Genomic DNA, 24743 nt, shown 5'->3' with positions numbered 1-24743 from the left:
AAGCCTTTGATACTGTCTCCATACCCATTCTTATGCAGAGGATGGAAGCTATTGGTGTAAGAGGCCTCCCTTTGTCTTTATTCAACGATTTTCTCAGCAATCGTACACAAAGCGTAAAAGTAGGTAATTATATCAGTGAAGAATCTTCTGTTACATTTGGCGTTCCCCAAGGCAGTGTTCTGGGCCCCACACTCTTCCTTATCTATATAAACTCTCTTTGTAACTTAAAAATTTCAAATGGTAAAGTTTTCTGTTACGCTGACGACACAGCAATAGTGTTTTCGGGGGATACATGGGACGATGTCCGCAAAAGTACTGAAGAGGGTCTTACTAAGGTAGCCGATTGGCTGAAATGTAATTTATTAACTTTGAATACTACCAAAACTAATTATGTCACTTTCTCTAACTATAGAAGTTCTCAGCCAGTTAATTTTGAAATAAAATTACATACATGTGGCTCTGCAAAAATAGATTGTGACTGCGAAACTATCAATAAAACAGATAAAGTCAAATACTTAGGTGTACTTATTGACCAGCGACTTACTTGGCATGACCATCTGGACCTCGTCATAAGCAGAATTCGCAAAATGATATGGATTTTTAAATCTTTAAGACATGTCGCTAATAAGAAATTATTGAAACAAATTTATTTATCACTTGTGCAATCCATCATAGTTTACTGTATTCCGGTATGGGGTGGAGCTACTAAAACGAAAATGTTGGAGGTCGAAAGGTCCCAAAGAGCCTTATTAAAAGTTATGTGCTTTAAGCCATACACCTTTTCCACTTCTTGTCTATATAGCCTGTGTGATCTACTCACGGTTCGTGGACTATATATTTTGAATACAGTCCTCAAATTCCATGGTACTGTTCTATTTCAACCAGATTTGTTACGCAGACGACGAAACCATGGCGTTGTCCCACTGCCTATTGTTAAGACCCTTTTTGCAAGACGTCAATACACTCGACAATCGGCACTTCTATATAATAGATTAAATAGAAAAATAAATTTTTACCCCCACATTAAACATAATGCTAAAATAATTTTGGCTACACATTTAAAATCTCTAAACTACGACGAAATTGAAACCCTGTGTGAACAATTAAACTTATAAATAATAACGTAAAAAAAAAAAAAAAAAGAAAAATACACACATTTATACCTACACTTACATAAAACAGTTACTTAGTAAAATTGTATTAAACAAAATTAACATTTAGACTCAGTTAATATTTGTACTATTAATAATAATTAAGCTTTAATGATGTACTACGTAAACTTAAATACTTGTTGTTATTGAAGAGCGGGATCTCCTAACACAGGTAATTCCTTACTTAAAAGGAGATCTCGGTCACAAATATGTTTGATCTAAGTTGGTACAGAAATAAAGAAATTATTTATTTAAAAAAAAAAAAAAAAAAAATGTTTATCTATACATATAATAAATCTGTAGAAAGGTCAATTCTGTACATTGAAAATATTGAAAAAATAAATAGCAGGGGGTGTTACTGGATCGATACCAAACACAAAAATGAGATTAAAAAAATTTTTGTCTGTCTGTCTGTATGTTCAGGCATCACGTGAAAACTAACGGTTCGATTTTGATGAAACTTGGTATAATTATACCTTATTATCCTGGGCGTAAAATAGGATACTTTTTATCCCGAAAAAATACGAAGAAAAAAAAATCTTAATTTTTCAGTTTATACATAGACGTTGTTCTGTAGAACCGCGAACACACGTTGCGTTACCCGCAGTGGATTTAGCGCCGTAACCTGTAGCGCCGAAAGTCGGCTTTGGCTTGAACCGTTTGCTGAACAAGCGGGCCGCTACTAATTACTATGAAAAAAATACTACATAGCTACATTAATTCCCATCAAGCTGAAAATGAGTATAATTATTTAAAACACAATCAAAAGCATTATTTCAAAATTCCCCATGATTCCGGTTTAAGGAAAAAAAATTACTCACGGTCAAAGGTAAAAAATGGGTGTATCGCAATTTTCTTTAAAACGGTAAGTTTTTCAAATCGGAAAATTACCTCAGACATAAATTGTAGATCATAAAGTTATCTATAAAAAAGGTATCAATAATTTTTTTCAACAAAGCTACCGTTTCTGTGATATAACGATGCAAAAAGTTGCAAGCGTCATAATATGCATCCGTTTCCTTGCCACCTCTGAGGTAGTGTACTATTAGCGCGTTTTTTTTTAACATTTTTATTATTAAACTTGAAAAAGTCTGAAATAGGTAAGAATAAACACGTGTTTTCACTACGCAGTGGCACTCAAGACTAACTTTCGCATTTATTATTTAAAAAAATAGAATAACCCTAAGTGAAGAAAATCATCTTAGGACAAATAATAGAGATTACAATTATCAAATTCAATGCAATAATCAAATTAAAACTAAAACTATTTATAAAAAGAAAGAAAAAAGATGACTACAAACTAAAATGTAATTTATAAATTGTACAGTCCTTGCATAGCATCAACATGCGGGAATGTGCCCAGAAGGCTGGCAGCATTGCCAATTCGAATGGCAATGCTGATTCTCTGAGCCAGATAATTTCCAGCCCTCCGGTCAAGAGATACCTCGATTAGCTTTTTCGACAATTGTCGGAAAAGCTGATGGGCAGATAGGCCCCCCGGTCCCAGAGTTTCTACCCCAAAAGGTTCAAAAGTATAGATATTACCGATAACTACATACATACATACATACATAAAATCACGCCTCTTTCCCGGAGGGGTAGGCAGAGACTACCTCTTTCCACTTGCCACGATCCCTGTATACTTCCTTTGCTTCATCTACATTCATAACTCTCTTCATGCAAGCTCGGCGGTTTCGGGTACTTTTGACCTGACCCTTTACCAGGACGTCCTTAATTTGATCAAGATATGTTCGTCTAGGTCTTCCCACCCCGACCTTTCCCTCCACACTCTCCATTTAAATCTGCTTAGTCAACCTGTTTTCATTCATCCTCTCCACATGACCGAACCATCTCAACATACCCTTTTCTATTCCTGTAACTACATCTTCTTTCACATCACAACATTCCCTTATCACACTGTTCCTTATCCGGTCACTCAATTTCACACCCAACATACTCCTTAACGCTCTCATTTCCACTGCATTTATTCTGCTTTCGTGCTTCTTTTGCCATACCCAACTTTCACTCCCATACATTAATGTCGGGGCCAACACGCCCCTGTGCACAGCCAGTCGAGCCTTTTTGGATAGTTTCTGACTGTTCAAAAAGGCATGCAAAGCTCCATTCACCATGTTCCCCGCGTTCACTCTCCTTTCAATATCACTATCACACTTGCCATCTGATGTAAACTTTGATCCCGATAACTACATATTTGCGCCTTTTGAGGTTTTTTGCCTCATTTGAAGCAGAACGGCCTTAGATTTAGTAACCTGAAGATGAGACGGCGCAAGTGTGTCGACACAAGTAGCATCCCACACCAAAGGCCGCCCCAATCTCCAGGGTACCAAAGTCATACCATCCGGTCTCTTGGCATCATCCTGAGCCAGACCGTTTGGTTCTAGAACGGCTGGAACATGGATGGTGGCAAGAGCACGGAGGATTGTATCATTTAGGGCGGCATGGCGCCCTAAACGGCCAGCACTCCTAGGGCATGAGAGGCCGTGGTGTCCATAGCCGACAACGGTATCCCCGCAAGGACAACTATTATTAAAGACTTACGGTATTTCATGTGTTGAGCATTCTGAGATAAAGCAGGTATACGACCCTAGCCACGTACACAATTAAACAGAGAGACAGATGTTGTCTCAAGGTTTCACTACAGTATAAATGAAGGGACTGGGTTTCATTATACTTATGTATATTTTATATTTTGAATTCAAGTTAAAATTACCGACAGAACAATATTTTTACTTATATTACTGCTACATAGAGTATATACGAGACGTGCTTATGCATATTATGACGTTTGCAACTTTTTGCATGGTAATATCTCAGAAACGGTAGCTTTATTGAAAAAAAATATTGATTCCTTTTTATAGATATCTTTATGATCTACAATCTATGTCTGAGGTAATTTTCCTATAAAACTTACCGTTTTGAAGAAAATCGTGAAAATCCCATTTTCTTACCTTTGACCATGGGTAATTTTTTTCCTTAAACCGGAATCATGGGGAATTTTGAAATAATGCTTTTGATTGTGTTTTAAACAATTATATTCATTTTCAGCTTGATGGGAATTAATGTAGCTTCGTTCCTATTTTTTGGTCTAAATTGACCGGACTGAAAATAAAATGGAGAAATAAACCATCTACGCGAAGACCGACATCCGCGCGGACGGAGTCGCGGGGGAAAGCTAGTCATTAATATAATTCTCCGTGCTGTAATAGGCTTTCCTGCAAAGCTCATCTTTAATGCACTACAGAATGTGTTATACTAGATTAACCAGCAACTTCGCCCGTGCAAATTGAGCGAAATCTATACGCTTAAACTTAGCGCCACCTACATGTGCGCATTAAGCACCACCTATACCAGCCAATTTAGCGCTACCTACACGACTGAATTTAGCGCCACCTACATGTGCGCATTAAGCACCATTTATACCAGCCAATTTAGCGTTACCTACACGACTGAATTTAGCGCTACCTATACGACTGAATTTAGCGCCACCTACATGTGCGCATTAAGCACCACTTATACCAGCCAATTTAGCGCTACCTACACGACTGAATTCAGCGCCACCTACATGTGTGCATTAAGCACCACCTATACCAGCCAATTTAGCGCTACCTACACGACTGAATTTAGCGCCACCTAAATGCGCGAATTTAGCACCACTTACATAGGAAACAGGTATTTCGCAAGTCCCACAGGAACTTTAGTTTTTACCGGTACCCTAGTTGTACCAGTAGTAACTCTATCCTTCTCCAGACACTTATTCAGATTTCTATAAGTATGATAATGCTAACTTTATGTACCTTCAACGATTTTTTTCTCACAAAATTGACGAACCCAGAATTGTTTTAATAACAGGTTACCAAACGAAGGGCTTAGTAAAACATAGGCATAGATAATCCTATCAAATTGGAATCACGTGTAACACAGACGGATTATCCTTTGGGTCACGTTATGCCGTTATGCTAAACTGAGTCAACAACTGATACGGAATAGTATTAAACTTAAATCCAATTACACCATACTCTGTTAGTTTAACAGGCTGTTGTTTTAACGGGTTGTCAAAATTAGCAAGCGTCTTACCATGTTCAAAATTTTTCTTTTTTTAATGGGACTTTAAACTTTATAACCGCATAGGTTCAATTAAAACGATTGAAACTAATTCCAGTATTTCTAGATGCATAGTAAATGGAACTTGTAATAAAATTTACTATCAATAGTTCCATCATGGAACTGTATCATGGCATTAGTGTCAATGAACGTACTCGTTTGTATTTTTGACAAAGGATTAAAATGTAAGTCTGATAAATAAATCAGCAAACGTTAAAGTTACAAGTTCTTAGATTTAGTAACAATGTGTTTAAGTTTAGTCGGGCAATCGAATTTTACAGTAATTATTCAACTATCAAAATAGCGTTGACGGGTGAAACAATCACATTAATGACTATGACTTATACGAACGAATGATTTGTGAGACGGTCATTTGTTGATTTTGCTAAATTTCTATCTTGGGATGCAGATTTAACAACCATGTTCAAATAACTGTTGTAACAAAGAATTGTCGACCACTTAACGACTGTTTAAGCAAGTAATGGTGAAACCGGGTCTTAGCAAAATACACAGATCCATATTAATTTAGATAGAAATAATCAATCTGTGTGCATCATTAAGTGTGTATTATGGGATCAATTTTGATTAAACAAATGTTGTTTTAGTTAAGTCCTACTTATAACATTAGCCGCTGTTGCAGTAGTTTTAATTATTAGGAATATAATTAGTTTACAGCTATGGAGAGTCGGTGGACGAATTGTTAAGTTTGAAATAAGTGTGACGCAAAAAGGGCACAGGTTCAAATCCCACCTCAGCCATGTACCAATTTTCCGAAGTTATGTACATTAGTTTTATAACTAACCGATGCTCTTACGGTGATCTCTCATCTCTGCATTATATATAGATGTAACTTCTGACCAAACCACTGATTTAAATACTTCTGTAATTTTTTTATATCTGGAGTTTTTATAATTGGTAAAAAGTATTTTCATTTGACATTTGAGCTAGATGAAATTGCATTTCACTTGCCACGATTCCTGCATACTTGTAGTCTCTGCCTACCCCTCCGGGAAAGAGGCGTAATTTATATGTACTCGTATGAAATTTCTTTCTGAGATGGATTAGATGGATGTGTTTTTTTGTCTATGATTTTAAAGATGAATTATTTAAGTTAAATATGGAACAGATATTACAAGCTCACATTTTTATTTTTAAAACTAGCCCTGGCTGGAGTACCCACATTATATGCAAAATGTCATGAAATCGGTTCAGTAGTTTTAACGTGAAAGATGGACAAACTAATACACTTTCACATTTATAATATTAAATATGGATACTTACATAAAGCCGTGTGGTTCCCGGCACCAATACAAAAAGAATAGGACCACTCCATCTCTTTCCCATGGATGTCGTAAAAAGCGACTATGGGAGAGGCTTACAAACTTGGGATTCTTTTTTAAGGTATATATGTATGTATGTATACTTACATAAATATTGCCTGGTATGGCTTCACTAGTATGTGCTATTGAATCTGAATCTTAATTAACTATTCAAGGTGTGGAGAAGGGAAATGGCGGGAGATTCAATTTCCGCTGGCCAGTCTCACCGTACCCAAAAGGATTTTCTATTTCCTTTGTATGTTTGTGCGAAATATTATATGCAGTCGGACGTGACGTAAGACGTGATAATCATTGACTGTCGTGATAGTATTTGGGTGCGTAAATGGTGTGCAGTGTAGTTTGTTCCGCCGCTTCTTCTACACATGCGCTTTGGAAGCGGTAGTAGTTATAATTAGATTTAAGTGACGTGACGTCAATAAGTGATATCTTGTATACAATTTTGAAAATAAATCTATTCTATTCTATTCTAAGAACTGAAGACACTGTAGGCGTGAGAACGTGGAAAAAGTAGGAAAGCGTACCAAAGTTCTTAAGTAATGGCAGCAGCAACTTAACACGCTAATATGAGAGAGATAGTACCTGGGTGAAGGAGTGGAGCTCGGTGTATTTGTGTCAGCACAAAAGAAATAAGTAATGTAATTCTGAACCCTAACGTGGTCAAACAATGGTATTGAATCACTTGGCATTGGCCAATTGGCTTTCGATTTAATTCGTGACTATTTTACGCGAGTATACGAGTATATTGCGAGAAGTTGATTATGTAGAATTATTTTAAGTACAAGCACAGAAAAGTACCTACATGATTAATAATCAAAGCAAGAGAGGAAAAAATAATTACGTAATTATACATAAGTTTAACACCGTTGACAGTATTTTTGTAGATAAAGATTTTCAGATTACACTTTCAAATTCCTCTTTAAAATTTTCTTTAATTTGAACAGATCTCGTGAATGCTTTGCAACTGCGAAAGAAAAATATAAAAACATTTGGAAAAATCAACGATTCCAAACGTTTTGGCAAGTCATATTTCCCTCACTGAAATGTGGGACTGCTTATGAATTTCAAATTCAGAATTTGAATGGGTAATTCATCTGAGTTTCAAAGTTGTTTTTCTAAATTCCAGCATAGCTGCTAAATATTCTAATACTTATTTGTTATTCAGAAATCGATTAGGTTTCTAACTGCATAAGTTTCCAATTCAACCTTATTTAGCAAAAACAAGCATAACTCTCTAGAATGAGAAATATATCATTTTATACAAGTTCTTACATGTATAAAAACATATGTTCGATTCTTGTTCAGGTCATGAAATGGTGCAATTGTTTTCATTTACTATTTAGTATAAGTATCTTTTATAAATAACATACATACATACTTAGGTCTATATCCCTTGCGGCGTAGACAAAAACAACAGTTTCGAAAAGACTGAAAGGTCAAGTTCAGCTGTATGACCAAATGTTAAAATTGAGATTCAAATAGTGACAGGTTGCTAGCCCATCGCCTACAAGAAGTATACCAAGTTTATTAGCTTGTCCCTAAGCCACTATTTACGATTAAAAATAACAATTAAAACCTACCAATCTAGTTCAGGTGCAAACCATCGCAAGTAACTATCGAAAAGCCACTACCCTATGATAGAACATTTAGCAACCATTGTCTATTTCATCCACTGAATTGGACCATCCCGATGGAGTAATTCCCGTTAATGACGACGAGTTGGATGCTGGGATGATAATCGCTTTGTTGATTGTTTGATGATGCTATTATTGAAGCCGTTTGAATAATGATCGAAATTTCATTGGCATATTAATGAGTTGAATATTTTTGTGGGTCATCCTTATGATGGAATAGGGGATGTCTTGAAGAAACGTCTGTCAACAGACGAGTTTGCATGAAAAAAATGATTAAACAAGAAAAGTATGTAGGGATCATGGCAAGTGTTTATTCCTCCGGAAGAGAAGTGTTATTATTATGTATGGATGTACCCTAATGCTTGACGAGTTAGTCTGTCGTAGTCGTTTTTATGCGAGAAGATTTTTTTTAAAAGATGTGGCGTATAGCCTAACTTAACCTAAATCGCGCAAGCAAAGATTTAACGGATTGGAGCATATATACAACCTCCGACACAACATCGTCGGAGCCGTGGTTCCCCAGGCATCACACCTAGCCCGGCGGAAGATCTTCCCTTTGGTGGCGGTCGAGCCGAATCATCGCTCCCGCTACATAGATTATTTTTCTATTCTATCAAGATATTGATACATAGGTACATACATATACATAATCTATATCCCTTGCGGGGTAGACAGAGCTAACAGCCTTGTAAAGACTGATAGTCCGTGTTCAGCTATTTGGCTTTAAAATATAATTGAGATTCAAATAGTGACGGGTTGTGAGCCCATCGCCTAAAAGAAGAGTCCCAAGTTTACAAGCCTACCCCTTAGTCGCCTCTTACGACATCCATGGAAGAGAGATGGAGTGATCCTATTCTTTTTTCTATAAGTGCCGGGAACCACACAGCTTAAATATAGATATTGATATTTACGTAAAAAAAAAATGACGATTTTAAATCCTTTCACAGCTTTTCAAATACCCACATCGTAAATTATGCAGGCCCTACCAATGTATCAACATTTATCAAACTTCAACCGATTTCAGGGAAATTATGTAGATGGCCGGACTTTATGGGGTTTGCATGTTCACTCCTAATAAAAATATCATGTCCAGATGAAATATTATTTTGGAAATCTTAGGCGTATACGTTCTTTGAGAGATGTAGTATGTTGACTTTGTTTTTTTTATATTACAACTAGCTGTGCCCGCGACTTCGTCCGCGTGGAAGTCGGGGGGACGGTCAGGCGGTCACGCGTATTAGAAAGAACGCTGGTTCGACGTATTAAATGTTTCGCTGCAAATTGCTTATAACGACTATATCTCAAAACCTATTCGTCTGATTTATATACTGTAAATGGCAATTTTAGTCTACATGAAAAGCCGAAAGTAATAAACATATTTATTTGGATAAGGATTAATACTGAATTAAAGAAAATTGGTTTCAAAATAACTTATGTTTATAATGAAAAAATAATCTTAAAAAATGAACATAAAAGTGGTTATTGTAAGTAAACCTTAAGAGATAGATATATGCTCTCGCGGACTTTTTTGTGGCAAAAAAATGAGTACTTCACATCTTTAGTACATTGTTTTACTATATCTTTGTTGGTTTGCGCAGCGTTCGCGTGGAAAGCTCGCAGATGGCCGACTTTTTGACGATTCAACTTTCACCTGCATTGTTGACGTTTCCCGTAGGAAATCCGGGATAAAATGTAGCCTATAGCCTTCCTCGATAAATAGACTATCTAACAGTGAAAGAATTATTCAAATCGGTTCAGTAGTTTCTGAGATTAGCGCGTTTAAACAAACAAACAATCAAACAAACAAACAAAACAAACTCTTCAGCTTTATAATATTAGTATAGATAATACTAGCTTTCCGCCCGCGGCTTTACCCACGTGTAATTCGGTTATATATAGCGTTTTTAAATGATCTCGACAGGGCTTTTTCTTCCACGAGACAACTCATGATAGTTAATAGAAAATAAAATTCGGGTGTTTTATTTATGCATACCGATTACGCCGAGATTTATGGACCGATTTACGTGATTCTTTTTTTGTTCGGTAGAGTATACTTTCAAGTTGGTCCCGTTGTTACCTAGTCAGGATCTGATGATGGTATTCCAGGGAAATCAAGGGCAAACCTCAAATTTACAGGCAATTACGTTTTTGACAATTTCATAGATCTGTTTAAGTATTTGCGTCTGATAGTCATCATCCCATGTGAATGAGCTGATGATGGAAGGTACAACTCCTCAACGGTTAGGAGTTGAAAGAAAATTCTTACGAAGTTATACGTACATGTGAGGCTATTAGGTTGACCTGATAATAAAAAGTAAATCTCATTAACGTTAAGAATTTAGGTGAAAATGGATGCGGACAAATTTCGTCTCTTCACTTGTTTCCTTTTAGCTGTTTGTATGGGTAGTGTTAACACAAAATAGGGATTTAAAGGCGTGATGTTATTAATGTTATGCATGTATGTACATAATTATGTATGTTATTATGTATGTTAAAGAGACGACTGAAAGTTGTCATACAAAGTCTTTTTTTTTAAGGATGGGAAATCATCAAATGACCTCTCCCGCTCTGGGTGGAACGGAAGGGAGTGTCAGACTTTTACTGACTAAAACCCACCTCGTTCCTTCAGTTGCCCTTTGCGTTCCGGGGCCACGGTATCTCGTTAGAACTTTCCCGCAGCCCCGGCTCAGTTTATCCCGTTTCCCCCCCTTGGGGGTTGACATTTCAAAAATCCCTTCTTAGTGCTCACTTATGTTACTAAAGGAACCTCTGTTCAAAATCTCAGACTCCTATACCGAGCGGTTTCGGCTGTGCGTTAATAAATCAGTCACCCAATCGCACCCCCTAAATCACGATTGGAGGGTAGTTTGAAAAAACTTATAATGTCAAACATATTTACTTGCCTATGTACGTGTTCATGCCAAGTTTCAAGTTTATAAACCCAAGGAATAAGATTTTTCATAGAAACGTTTTTACCCCTTTTCCCCCCCTTGGGGGTTGAATTTCCAAAAATCCTTTCTTAGTGCTCCCCTACATATCCCAAGGAACCTACATTCCAAATTTCAGCTGTCTACGACCAGTAGTTTCGATTGTGCGTTGTCTGTCAGTCAGTCACTCAGTAACGGAAGAGTTTTATATATATAGATTTGAAACTTTTTTTAGGCGATGAGCTAGCAACCTGTCACTATTTGAATCTCAATTCTATCTTAAAGCCAAATAGCTGATCGTGGCTTATCAGTCTTTACAAGACTGTTGTCTCTGTCTACCCCGCAAGGGATATAGACGTGATTATAGGTATGTATGCAATAATATTTTGAACTTAACATACATATGATTGTCTACTCTTTATGTAACACTAAATAATTAGGGTAAAAAAATAAGTAATAAAAAATCAATTTTTTTTTTTGTTTTTTTTAGGTATTTTTATGCCAGTAGTTAAAACTTTTACTTTCTTAATTACTTCTTTCAAACAACGAAACAAGCAGATACAAAGACCGATTGCTGACTAGTAGCTGATGCCTTAGTAAAAGGATCTATGACATTTAATATAATAACGTAACAAAAAGTTGTTAAGAATATTTGCTGAATAATGAATGAAAAGACCTTATCGCGAGTATGACAGTCGTGCCCCGCTAACGGCCAATCACTAGTTCCAACTGACAGCAGTTATACAACAACTCATGCGCAGGTGTACATGTAACTGTTACCACTACGCCGACATCACGTATTGCATTGGACTATAAAATAATCTTTGATCAAGCTTATTTAAGATTATCACAGAAAGCTTATTACGTATGACGTGACTTCCGTGCCCTCCCGTCAGTTAAAAACTTAGTTTGGGTCCTGGTTGGTTTACCAAAATACTTATTTCTTTAAACGTCCTTTACGACATCTACGGAAATAAAACAGATGCAAAGAATCAACATCCGCATCAAAAAATTAAAAAAAGAGATCAAACATCCACAAAAAAGAGATCAAATCCATATTAAAGAACGTTAAATACCACACGGCAGCAAAATAAAGCGACCTTATCGCGAGTATGGCAGTCGTGCTCCGCTAACGGCCAATCACTAGTACCAACAGACAGCAGACGTACTACACAACAACTCGTACGCAGCTGCACATGTTACTGTTCCAATAAAATAGACAAAACTTCCACAAACAAATCGACAAATAAAGTTTCAACAGTTCAAGTAATGTAATTACACTGTGTAATTATAATAACAACTCGGTTAAAAACTCCCAATTTCAAACCAAGATTGCACTTTGGCAGTCACACCCACTGTACTTGCCAAGTGCTTATTACATCTAAACCATTCTTTACGATTTTCTGTTTATCACATTAAATCCACACTTGGTCTTGGAGTTATTCCAAGACCAAGTGTGGACCATTGTTAAAGCCTAGACAGAAATGTAGGCTCGTTGTGGTAAGTGTTATGTTTTAAATGACGTTTTATTTTGTCTACATATTGTTACAGTAGACAAAATAAAGAAGAAAGTAAGCTGTGTGGGGAAGAAAAGTCAGTCCATTATTTTTCTAGCAGTTTAAGTTTAAGTTAACGCACTAATATCAGGAACTTCGAATTGAACAATTCTTGCATTGAATAGACAATTTTCCGAGGAAGGCTGCAAGCTAAATAACATCACGCTGCAACTATAAGGAACAAAGAAATAATGGAAAATGTGAAAAAAGAACGGGGAAAATTATTCATCCTTGAGGGCTTCAACATACATACATACACACATATGGTCACGTCAATATCCCTTGCAGGGTAGACAGAGCTAGAGGGCTTTAATGATGCCCAAAATAACTATTCCATGCGGACAAAGTTCCGGGCACAGCTAGTTAAAATATATATGTAAAAGTCAAGAAATCTATTACATATTCATACGAGTAACTATAAAAGGTTGGTCATAAACGACACCTGATCGCCTAAACGGGTCAGACCACCCCTCTGGTTTATGAGGGCGGAAAAACTGTTTTAAATTATAATGAGGGTTGCTTAGAAGGAGAATTTACATCCGTTATTCATTTTTTAAAATATAATAGCTCAGAGATTGTGTTTAATTTTTTTTACTTATCAATAAGTAAACTATGTCCGCAGCATCATTCACGTGATACAAAACATCATATTTATTTCCCAATCACGTGGAAATTTCGGGTATTATTAGTGCTTTTTTTAACCTACCTAATTTCGTAATAAATTTAGGTAATTGTTCGAATTGACCTTCCTACACCTAGTCGTATTGTTTTCACACAAAGTGACTATTCTCTGACCTCCATATCTCTTAACAAAACAGGATAGATTCTAAGTCGTTCCTTCCTAAACAACTTCCTTCCTGGCACCAATAGAAAAAGATAAGGACCACTTTATCCCATGAATGTCTTAAAAAGCGACTAAGGATTATAAACTAGAGATTCTACTTGTAGGTGATGGGCTAGCAACCTGTCACTATTTGGATCTCACCTCTATCACTAAGCCAAACAGCTGAACGTGGCCTATCCGTCCTTTCAAAACAGTTGGCTGTGTCTAGCCCGCAAGAATTTCCCGTTCTATTTTCATCAAAATCGTTTCATTGGTCATCTATGAAGAGGCAATAAACAAATTCGCATTTATGATATAAGGATATTGGTATTGAACACCTGATTGTAACGTACCTACAAATATAAAAATACATATTAACACAAATAAGCGATTCTCATTCTAGACACGTTTTTAATTTCGAGTACATTGAGTTCTTTTGCACATCACAAAGTAAAAGTTTTATTAAAACCGATGAGTCGGAAAGGCAAAACGTAAAGGAACCTTGTAAAATTGCGATAAAAATGTGAGAAACGACATCAAAGAAACGTTTTGTTATCAACGTTGCATTTCAATATAAAAATCTGATAATACTAGGAAGTATTACTGGCTGCGTTGCAATTAAATGATGCATTTATTATACTGGACGTCGTAAATGGTGACTAAGGGATAGGCTTATAAACTTGGGATAGCTCTTGTAGGCGATGGGCAAGCAACGTGTCACTATTTCAATCTCAATTCAATCAAAAAGCCATACATCTTTCTCCAGGACATTCCCAATTTCATGATTAAAAAAAATATTTAAATATAGGTTAATGTCGAACAATAATTAAGTAAAGTTTTTGTAACCTCTAATTAATATTTCGAAATACAGAAATTTAGTAAGAAAGCAATAAGAAAGAATTCTGCTAAATACTCATCGGAACGGAAATAAAAAATATTTTACGCGAAAAAAGTCAAAGGCTCGTGATAGATTATCAAAGAATAAAACTATACTAACCTATATAATATGAGTACAGTACAATAAAGCCGCGGTTCAGTAGTTTACGAGGCGAGTCAGTCTATCACGTAATACGGACAGTGAGCTAAGAAATTTTAGAGTGTTCAATGAATTCCTGTAGCCATGTATACGTTTAAACTTGATTCACTCCTTGGTGCCGTGTGGTTCCCGGCAGTGCCGTGTGGTTCCCGGCAGTGCCGTGTGGTCCCCGGCACCAATACAAAAAAGAATAGGACCACTCCATCTCGTTCCCATGGATGTCGTAAAAGGCGACTAAGGGATATGCTTATATACTTGGGATTCTTCTTTTAGGCGATGGGCTAGCAACCCGTCACTATTTGAATCTCAATTCTATCAGTAAGTCAAACAGCTGAACGTGGCCTATCAGTCTTTTCAAGACTATAAAGACACAAGTCTTACCTACAAGTCTTATAAAGACGTGATCATATGTATGTATGTATGTATGCACTCCTTGTAAAGCACACATACCAAAAGATTACAGATATTTCGGAGCAGCGTTTCGTCAGCCTCCATCACGTACCAAACTATCGGTCTTTGACTATCAGACAGATCTGTTTGCCCCGTAAATTCCAAATGTTGATCTTACAAATATTATAACTTTATCCCAAGTTATAGTATTTGTAAGATCAACATGAAATTTAACGCTTATAAATTTCACATAAAGATAAATATCTCAATAATTTTTCCACTAACAACTATTTAAACATTTATTTTTAACTTTGAAGTAATCCGCTTTCTCCATTTATTTATTAATCCTTGTGATCTTACAGTCCATTTTATATTTTTAATTATGAAGACTGACGTCTTACAATTTAATAAAGTTTTATGCCATCTTATAGTGGCTATTTAGAAGACTAAAATTAAACTTAACTTGGTTTCCTTTCTTTATTAATATAAATAAATATAGGAATATTGTCATATATACTACGTGCATACAAAGTAGGAGGCAACAGCTAAAATAAAAACAAATAACAAATTATCTAATTTTATGTATGTATAAATAAAAAACTTATTTTTTTTTAATCGAAAGTAATCCGCCTGGATGATGGAGATGATAAGTTAGCTACTCATCAATGTCTGTCTCTTAATTTCTTCATAATAATTAATCTATGATATAAGAATGGAACTGTCAGAGTGGGAAGGTCTAGACGAACGTACCTTGATCAAATGGGTGACGTTCTAGCAAAAGGTCCGAAAACCGACGAGCTTGCATGAAGAGAGTAATGAATGTGGTTGAAGCGAAACAAGTATGCAGAGATCGTGGCAAATGGAAGGATGTGGTCTCTGCTTACCCCTTCGGGAAAGAAGCGTGATTTATGTATCTATGTAAAATTTTACGGTTATTATGCAAACAACAATCTGCCCCAACACTCATTATTCCTCTAAAAGAATACTGGAAGAAATTTCTATTGATTAAGTAGCACCACCCGCACTAACTTTTTTGTTTAATGCTTCTAGGTATTAAAATAATGCGCTCACGTTATATTGATTGTATATTGGTTCGAATCCCAGGCAGAGCATGATAAGAAACGAACTTTTTCTAACTGGCCTGGGTCTTGGATTTTTATTTATACCTATATGTATTTATTATTAATTATAATATCGTTGAATTAGTATCTCGTAACACAAGTTTCGAATTTACTTCGAAGCTTACTCAATCTATGTCATTACTCCCGCATATAAAAAAAATATAAGCAAAGACAGCGAAATGAAATTACAATGCAGCGAAAAGCAGGTCAAATAAATTACGCAGCGCGCATACCGGTGTTGAACCGAAAAAAATAAAATTCAGCAAAAGTTCTGTTGGAAACTGAGAAAAGTCAGTACCTATTCGAATGCAAAATTTCTCTTAACAAAGCTGAGTCCAAACTTCTGCTGTGACCGAAAATGAAAAGCGAATGGAAAATAGTTCCGTGCGGTTTTGGATGAAATAGGAGATGAGTAACGTTAAGTTTTGTTATCTAACTTACGGTATGGAAACTACACTTTTGTACATCATAATCACCAGTTCTAGCGTAAGGTCAGGTCAAGAGTACCCGAAACCGACGAAGAGAGTTATGAATGTGGATGAAGCGAAAGAAGTATGCAGGGATCGTGGCAAGTGGAATGATGTGGTCTCTGCCTACCCCTCCGGGAAAGAGGCGTAATTTATTTATGTATGTATAAATCTCCTGTGCATCTGTGTGCATTGTCTATGACTTTTAATAAATATAAAAAGGTGAAAGTTGCCACTTTAACTGTTTATAGGTTCATCTTCGAAGACCGTGTGGTTCCTAGCACTATATAATAGGAGCACTCCATAACTTTCCCTTGGATGTCGTAAAAAACGACTAAGGGAAAGGCTAAAAAACTTGGGCTTCCTCTTGTAGGCTATGGGCTAGCAACTTATCACTATTTGAATCTCAATTCCATCATTAAGCCATACAGCTGAACGTGGCCTTACAGTCTTTCCAAGCCTGTTGACTCCGTCTACCCCGCAAGGGATATAAACGTGACATTATGTATTAATTTATAATAGATTAATTTTCAAACTTGCAAGGTATCACTTATCGACTTCAATTTCTATTCTATACAACTATTCACAGGTTAACAGACATACATACATATAGTTACGTCTATATACCTTGCCTCAGTCGCGTTTTACGACATCCATGAGGAAGACGTGGAGTGATCCTATTCTTTTTTTCCTGTTGAAGCCGGGAACCACACGGCATTTGTTCAAATACAAGGCATCAAAGGTTTATATTTCTACATTTTCTATTCAATTATTCACAAAACCGTAACATAGTTTATGCAATCTGTTGCAGCGGCAAATCTAATCAAATCATTAATGGAAATTGGCTTGAAGCATTCATTGCAGCTTGCAGATGCAACCACTGCATCAATATAGATACAAATTGTTTATTTATTACATACATACATACATATGGTCACGTCTGTATCCCTTGCGGGGTAGATAGAGCCAACAGTCTTGAAAAGACTGAATGGTCACGTTCAGCTATTTGGCTTAATGATAGAATTGAGATTCAAATAGTGACAGGTTGCTAGCCCATCGCCTAAAAAAGAATACCAAGTTTGGTAGGGATAGGCCCTTAGTCGCCTTTTACGACATCCATGGGAAGTCGGAGTGGGAAAGTGTGAAGTGAGAAGGAAAGATGGAGTGGTCCTATTCATTTTTGTACTGGTGCCGGGAACCACACGGCACATATATTATTAGTGGAGGAATATAATTATAGATAGATAGATAAAGATAAGTTTCCTCTGTAAATGTGTTCACAATCAAATGTGTATATATGTAATTCAGAAAAGAATAATTGGCATTAACAATTTACACATACCTAAACAAATTAGAGCAACAAGAATATAATATTTTTAGTCTGTAATTTTTTTATTTTTTTTTTTATTATTAATTAATTTAATTGTATCTTATTCCTAATTTTTAATCATGTTATATTCCAAAAATCTTAAAGTACACGCACATCTTCTTTCAAAGCAAAAGATAAAGATGTACCTTGATAAATCGGAGACGTTCTAGCAAAAGGTCTGGTCAAGAGTATCCGAAACCGACGACCTTGCATGCAGAGAGTTAAGACCGTGGACGAAGCGAAAGAAGTATGAAGGGATCGTGGCAAGTGGAAAAAAGTGGTCTCTGCTGCCTACGCCTCCAAGAAAGAGGCGTGATTTATGTATTAATGTAGTATGTATCTACATAATAAAAAGATCTATCTACATTATAAAAGAATAGAACAACTCCATCTCTTTCCCCGTGGATGTCGTAAAAGGCGACTAAGGGATAGGCTTATAAACTTAGGATTCTTTTTTAGGCGATGGGCTAACAACCTGTCACTATTTGAATCTCAATTCTATCATTAAGCCAAACAGCTGAACGTGGCTTATCAGTCTTTTTAAGACTGTTGGCTCTGTCTACCCCGCAAGGGATATAGACGTGATTATATGTATATATGTATCCACATAATAAGCAAGTAACCAAATATATGTATTTTAACATTCAACCACAAAATACTTATACACGTTCTCGCCTTTCTTTCTCAAAAATAAATAAAATTTAACGATCTTATTTCGTGCCACTAACATTGTATGCCACTGCCATTTATTTTAATGTATTTCACAGTTATTTTCTTGAGCGCGAAAACTACAAGTTTTATTAGCAATTTTCACCTAGCTTACATATAACCACTACCTACTTAATTCTTATGTTTGCAAAGTAACAAAGCGAAGCGATAGTATTTTCTGTTCACAATAACAAAATAAAACTACAAAATTATACATACAGAGCCGTGTGGTTCCCGGCACCAATAGGAATTAAGAATGGGACCACTTTATTTGTTTTCCATAGATGTCGTAAAAGGTGACTAAGTTATAAGCGTATAAAGTTCGAAAATAGTAATTGGTACCTACAATGCCGAGGTGAACGATATGAACCTGTGCCTTTCATGCGCATCACGCATTTTAACTGACGATGTACAAATAATTGTCACGAGAAATTATTTGTAAATACATACATAGGTCACGTCTATATCCCTTGTGGGGTAGACGAGCCAACAGTCTTGAAAAGACTGATAGGCCACGCTCAGCTATTTGGCTTAATGATAGAATTGAGATTCAAATAGTGACAGGTTGCTAGCCCATCGCCCTAAAAAAAGAATCCCAAGTTTGTAAGCATATCCCTAAGCCGCCTTTTACGACATCCATAGGAAAGAGATGGAGTGGTCCTATTCCTTTTTGTACTGGTGCCGGGAACCATACGGCACAAATTATATGTATTAGAAATGAACTAAAGACTGAAAAATTATCAAAGGAGTAATATTGATTTTGAGAGGAAAATAATTTTGAATTTCTACAGAAGCGAAGCCCTACTCCAAAATTTAATTATTAAATACCAATTTGTTCTAAACCAAGCCTGACAAAATTAATAATCTAGGAGAGATATTTAGACATAAAACTATATCATAGATTAAACATAAACAGATTATAAATAAAGATAAACTTTGAAAACCCTATTAAGCAGTTAGGTAAACAATTCAGCACATCTTAAAGCTTTGGCCCGCTCAATCTCGACTGAAAATCTATAATGACTGTCAAAAAGCGATTTAAATTTGTTCCTCCAACGATTCGTTATCAAAAAGCGTATTTACACGAAACGATCGGACGCCCTGTAAAAGGCATCTAAGCGACTCTTATTTCATGATACCCAATAAAGATTAGTTGGAATCTTCCTATTTTCGCCGGCAATCGCTTGAAATTGGACTCAAATTTATCTTACAATCGATATTGAGTGTCAAAAAGCGAGTGGAAGGGTCGCCCGCGATCGGAATCTCGGTGGGAAACTTATTTTATCGGGTCCATTTCGCAACCATTTGCTTTTCTTTGGAATTGTAAGATGTTCTGCTTGGCATTTATTGGCTCTTTTCGTGGTTTGGTGTCTTTCTGTTGTATTTTGTAAACAGTAAATTGTTTACTGCCTACCCCTTTAGTATAAAGGCGCGTTTAATATATATATAAAATTGTTGAATTATAAATAATATTGTTTAGTAGCTAATAAAATACAGTGTGTACTAGCTGTGTCTCTTCCCAAGACGAATGTTAAACATTTCTGGTAACTATAATCAGATAAGCTATCAAACTGCTTCTTAGCTAAATGTTTTAGGGTTTTTATGGACTATTAACTTTTTCGTAAAGTGTATAGACATGTGATGATGTGCATGTACTTAATTGTCCATTTTCAAAGTGACTTTTATCTCAGCCTTACAAGTCAAGTAACAAAATTTAGTACTATAAAAGATCGAAGAACGTTTAGGAACGTGCTAATGAATAATCATTATTAGCAATTAAATTATAGGAAACAGAAAGAGTATCTTAACAAAATATAGAATATCATCAAAAGGCAGATTAATGTAATGAATGCCAAGCCTCGTGTTTCGTAATTTGACTCCAGCGGCACTCCGGTTTCATTTGAAACTTATTAAATCGCTTGCCATTTTTCAAACGACCTTAGAAACAACGGGGAGGCTAATGCAAAAATATATCCGCTCATTAGTATGGAAAAAAGACAGCATAGTGGAGGCAGCCGACCTTAACAGACAAATTGGAAAAGATCTTGTTGGCAAATTACAAATAATTCTTCGTACAACGTCTAATGGGGATGGACAAAAGATGTTTTCATTTGCATAACGAGAGGCACTTTTGTAACTTCACTTCATTTTTTTCAATGAGTCCCCCTTTGTCGTTCTCAGTGGAATGACAGTATTTCTTGATTCTTATTCCTGTTCAATGGGATTTGAGTTTCGCGACGCGCGGATAATCGCAAAAATTTGTTCGTCTATTTTACGCACAATGGTTGTGTTTTACGCTCATTTATTGTTACGACGATTTTTTCTTTTCTTTCGTATGTTTTGAATGCCTTTCATTTTTGTTGATTGTTTATTTTAATACATACCTACATCTACCCGGCCTATCTTCATACAATTCCGGGATGGGAAGGTAGAGACGACATATTTTATTAAGAAGAATTGTCGATTTTAAATAATTTCATGAAGATTTTCCGAAAAATTTAGTCAAAAGGATGAAAAGAAGATAAAAATACAAGTCGTTACTGGTTACTCATATATTTAATAAGTAAGTAGTGTTAACTATGACATACCTATTACATGACGTGAATGTCAAAATATCAACGCAGAACTCAAATCCGAAGCGAGGTCCTGAAAAAATATTCAAAAAGAGAATCTAAACAGATTGCGTGGTAAACCAACCGATGCTCACTTTGATGGGTTATTCTTTGTCGGTATTTTTCAACGTTTTTTCGTACGCCGGGTATAACTAACTGGCTTAGTCCAGCGGCACTGGACGCGCTTCGATCTCGATGTTTTTTTTTTTTTTTAATTATTGTAAAGCTGGGATTGACGCTGTTGGTTTTGTATCCGTCCGTGCCGTATGGTATTTCCGCGAGGATAGTTTTGGAAACTGTATTCAAAGAATCGTGTCGTGTGGTTCCTGGCGTTTTGAAATAGGACAACTCCATATCTTTTCCTGAGGATGTCATAAAAGGCGACTAAGGGAAAGTCTAATTGACTTGGGATTCTTTTTGTAGAAGATGGGTTAGTAACCTGTCAATCTATTCAAAAAAGAAAAATCTCAATTCCATCATTAAGCCATACATTTGAACGTGGCCTATAAGTCTTTTAAAGACTGTTAGCACTGTCTACCCCGCATGGGATATAAACGTGATTATATACATATGTATATACAAACTTAGTTGAAATCTGTTTTATTTTCCATTATCATTAAGTTGCATTGTGGCGACATCTCTACGCCACTCGTCACATCATCCAATCTCACAACAACTGTCAATCATCGCGAAGAAATTGACGCGCTCAACCAATAGCAGCGAAGTATCTAGAACGCGATTTCAAAGATTTCACGGATTGGAGCTATATATACAACCTCCGACACAATATCGTCGGAGCCGCGGTTCCCCAGGCATAACACCTAGCCTGGCGGAAGATCTTCCCTTTGGTGGCGGTCGAGCCGAATCATCGCTCCCGCTAAGATGTGCTTATCCTAAGTTATATCGTGGGATCCCCTACGTTCACCTACAAACACTGAACCATACGTTTGTGAAGTGGGTTCATAAATGTAGCTCTTGTATTCTCCAGTGTTCAACAATAATTTAACTAAAAACATTGAAAATAACGTCGCTACGTTATCGCTCCCTTGCAAAAGATAACAAAATTCAATTGTAACGGAATTGTGTTCTGCGAACTAAAGATATTTCGTTTTGCTGTAAATTATACGACGAATTGAAAAATATATTTTTAAATTGTGTGTTTACTTATGAATTCTTTACTGTATAAATTGTACCGTGTGGTTGCCGGCACTTTGTAATAAGACCACTCCATATCTTTCCCATGAGTGACGTAAATGGCGATTAAGGGAAAGGCGAATAAACTTGGGATTATTTCTTGGGAATCACAATTCCTTCATTTAGCTATACAGCTGAACGCAGCCTTTCAGTCTTTTAAAAGACTATGGGCTCTGTCAACCCCGCAAGGGGTATAGACGTCACTATATGTATGTTTAAAAAATTTTGACAAATAAATAATCGAATGATATACAAGTATTACTTACTGCGCTTTGGAAGCGGTAGTAGTTATAATTCGATTTAAGTGATGTGACGTCAATAAGTGATACCTTGTATCCAATTTTGAAAATAAATCTATTCTATTCCAGGGATTCGCTTACGTGGTGATTTCTACTAGTCAACCAGGTACCGGAAAGAATCATATAAAAGAATTAGCAGGAATAAGTAAGGTACTTTAAGAGTTACACAAACACAACATTAGTTTATATACTAACCGATGCCCTTACGGTGAGGGAAAACATCGTGAGGAATCCTGCAGGCAACTGGATGTGTAACCATGATCGATCCAATATGGGTTAGGTTCCCCTACATAGGGATGGGAGTCGCTTCGTTTTAAAACCTGACTCAGCCCATTCAGGATCCATGGTCAAAGGCATTCCCCGGGATATTTTCCAGGTTGGTGTGGATGCGTCGGGACTAAAGCCAGGAGGAAGGAGAGTTACACAAACTAGACACGTTTATTTTTATTGTACCAACTTTATTCTCGAATTGAGAAATGTAATGTCGCTATTCAAATAAAACTTGTTCTACCGTATAAATATTGCGTTCGTGGAATTTTATTCGTTTTAAAATGTTAAACGCAATTAATGCTAGAGTTTAATGTTTTTTTTTAAACTGTGTCAGAAATCGGAAGTTTTCTGTTAATTTAGTTTCATTTTTCAATTTATATCTAGTAATTTTTCGCATACTTTCATTTATTTCATCATTAAGGCATATGATGAAGAGATGTGATGAATGTGGATGAAGCGAAGGAAGTATGCAGAGTTCGTGGCAAGTGGAAAGAGGTAGTCTCTACCTACCCCTCCGGGAAAGAGGCGTGATTTTATGTATGTATGTATGTGATGATATGTATATTGCTTAATTAAATTTTTCATGTAACAAAATCAAGGCATTTGAAAAAAAGAGAGCAAAAAATGACATTTTTTTTTTAATTAAGAATACTCTTACAAGGCCCAATGAAGAAAACGAATAAAGCAAGTTTGCCGGCTCGTAGATTCATATCTTACCAAAGTTACAAAAACTTCTCGACTGTTTGACACTCAATATCTGTGATCGCATTTTTCTAGACAGAAACGGTTTTTTAAACAGTTTCTGTAAGACAACACTTTAAATAATAACAATTTTATATAAAAAAGATTATATACAACATGTGTTATACTTACTTTCTATAAGTAGGTAAATACTAGCGAAAAATACTTAACCCTTCTTGGAGTAAAAAAAAAAACACAATTACCATTACATCAATAAATTCATCAAATCTATGATAAATTTTACACGTTTTAAGTGCAATGTTTTACTTATCAGGTAAACCAAAATTTATCAATGCTCAGTAACAATAAAATATTGATAAAAATATATCCATTTGATCTTTTGAATAGATTTACTTTTTTTACCGAAAATTATCTTTGCTAATGAGTCGTTATTTGTCAATACATGATTGGAATCTGTTTTTTATTATGCAACATATTGATTCATTTAATAAAACTAAATTTAAAAGAGGTTAAGTAAGTTTTTTTTTGTTATTAGTAACCTTATTTGTTTATCGAGCTAAGGTGATAATTTTCAAAAATATTTTCCATACAATTTATAACCAAGTTAGTCAATTGTTTAACCTACCTTTTATATTTTCAGCCTATCTATACAGAAAATAAATAATTTCGTTCTAATGATTAAAGTTTTAAGCCAATTTTCAACGATGGATTCTAAGTTGAAACCTCCTAAATTAAATTTCCAACACAGCAGAGACCCCTTCAATTATCTTATAATAACTGTACATTTAATAATGCAATTATCATTCACGATAAGATAACAATAATTTATTGTACCATTAAAATTATGAAAACAAATACTTTTCCATTTGTTGTTTATTTATTTTTAATTACATTTCCAATTTCATTGTTACAACTCAAAGTCTGATTCCGACAACAAAGATCTTATATAATTATAAAATCACTCATTTTCATTGTGGGTTAAAACCGAACACGACGAAATATCAATTATGAAATACCTATATTTT

This window comes from Amyelois transitella, chromosome 9, assembly GCF_032362555.1.
Source record: "Amyelois transitella isolate CPQ chromosome 9, ilAmyTran1.1, whole genome shotgun sequence".
NCBI lineage: Eukaryota > Metazoa > Arthropoda > Insecta > Lepidoptera > Pyralidae > Amyelois > Amyelois transitella.
This window is presented reverse-complemented; position numbering follows the sequence as displayed.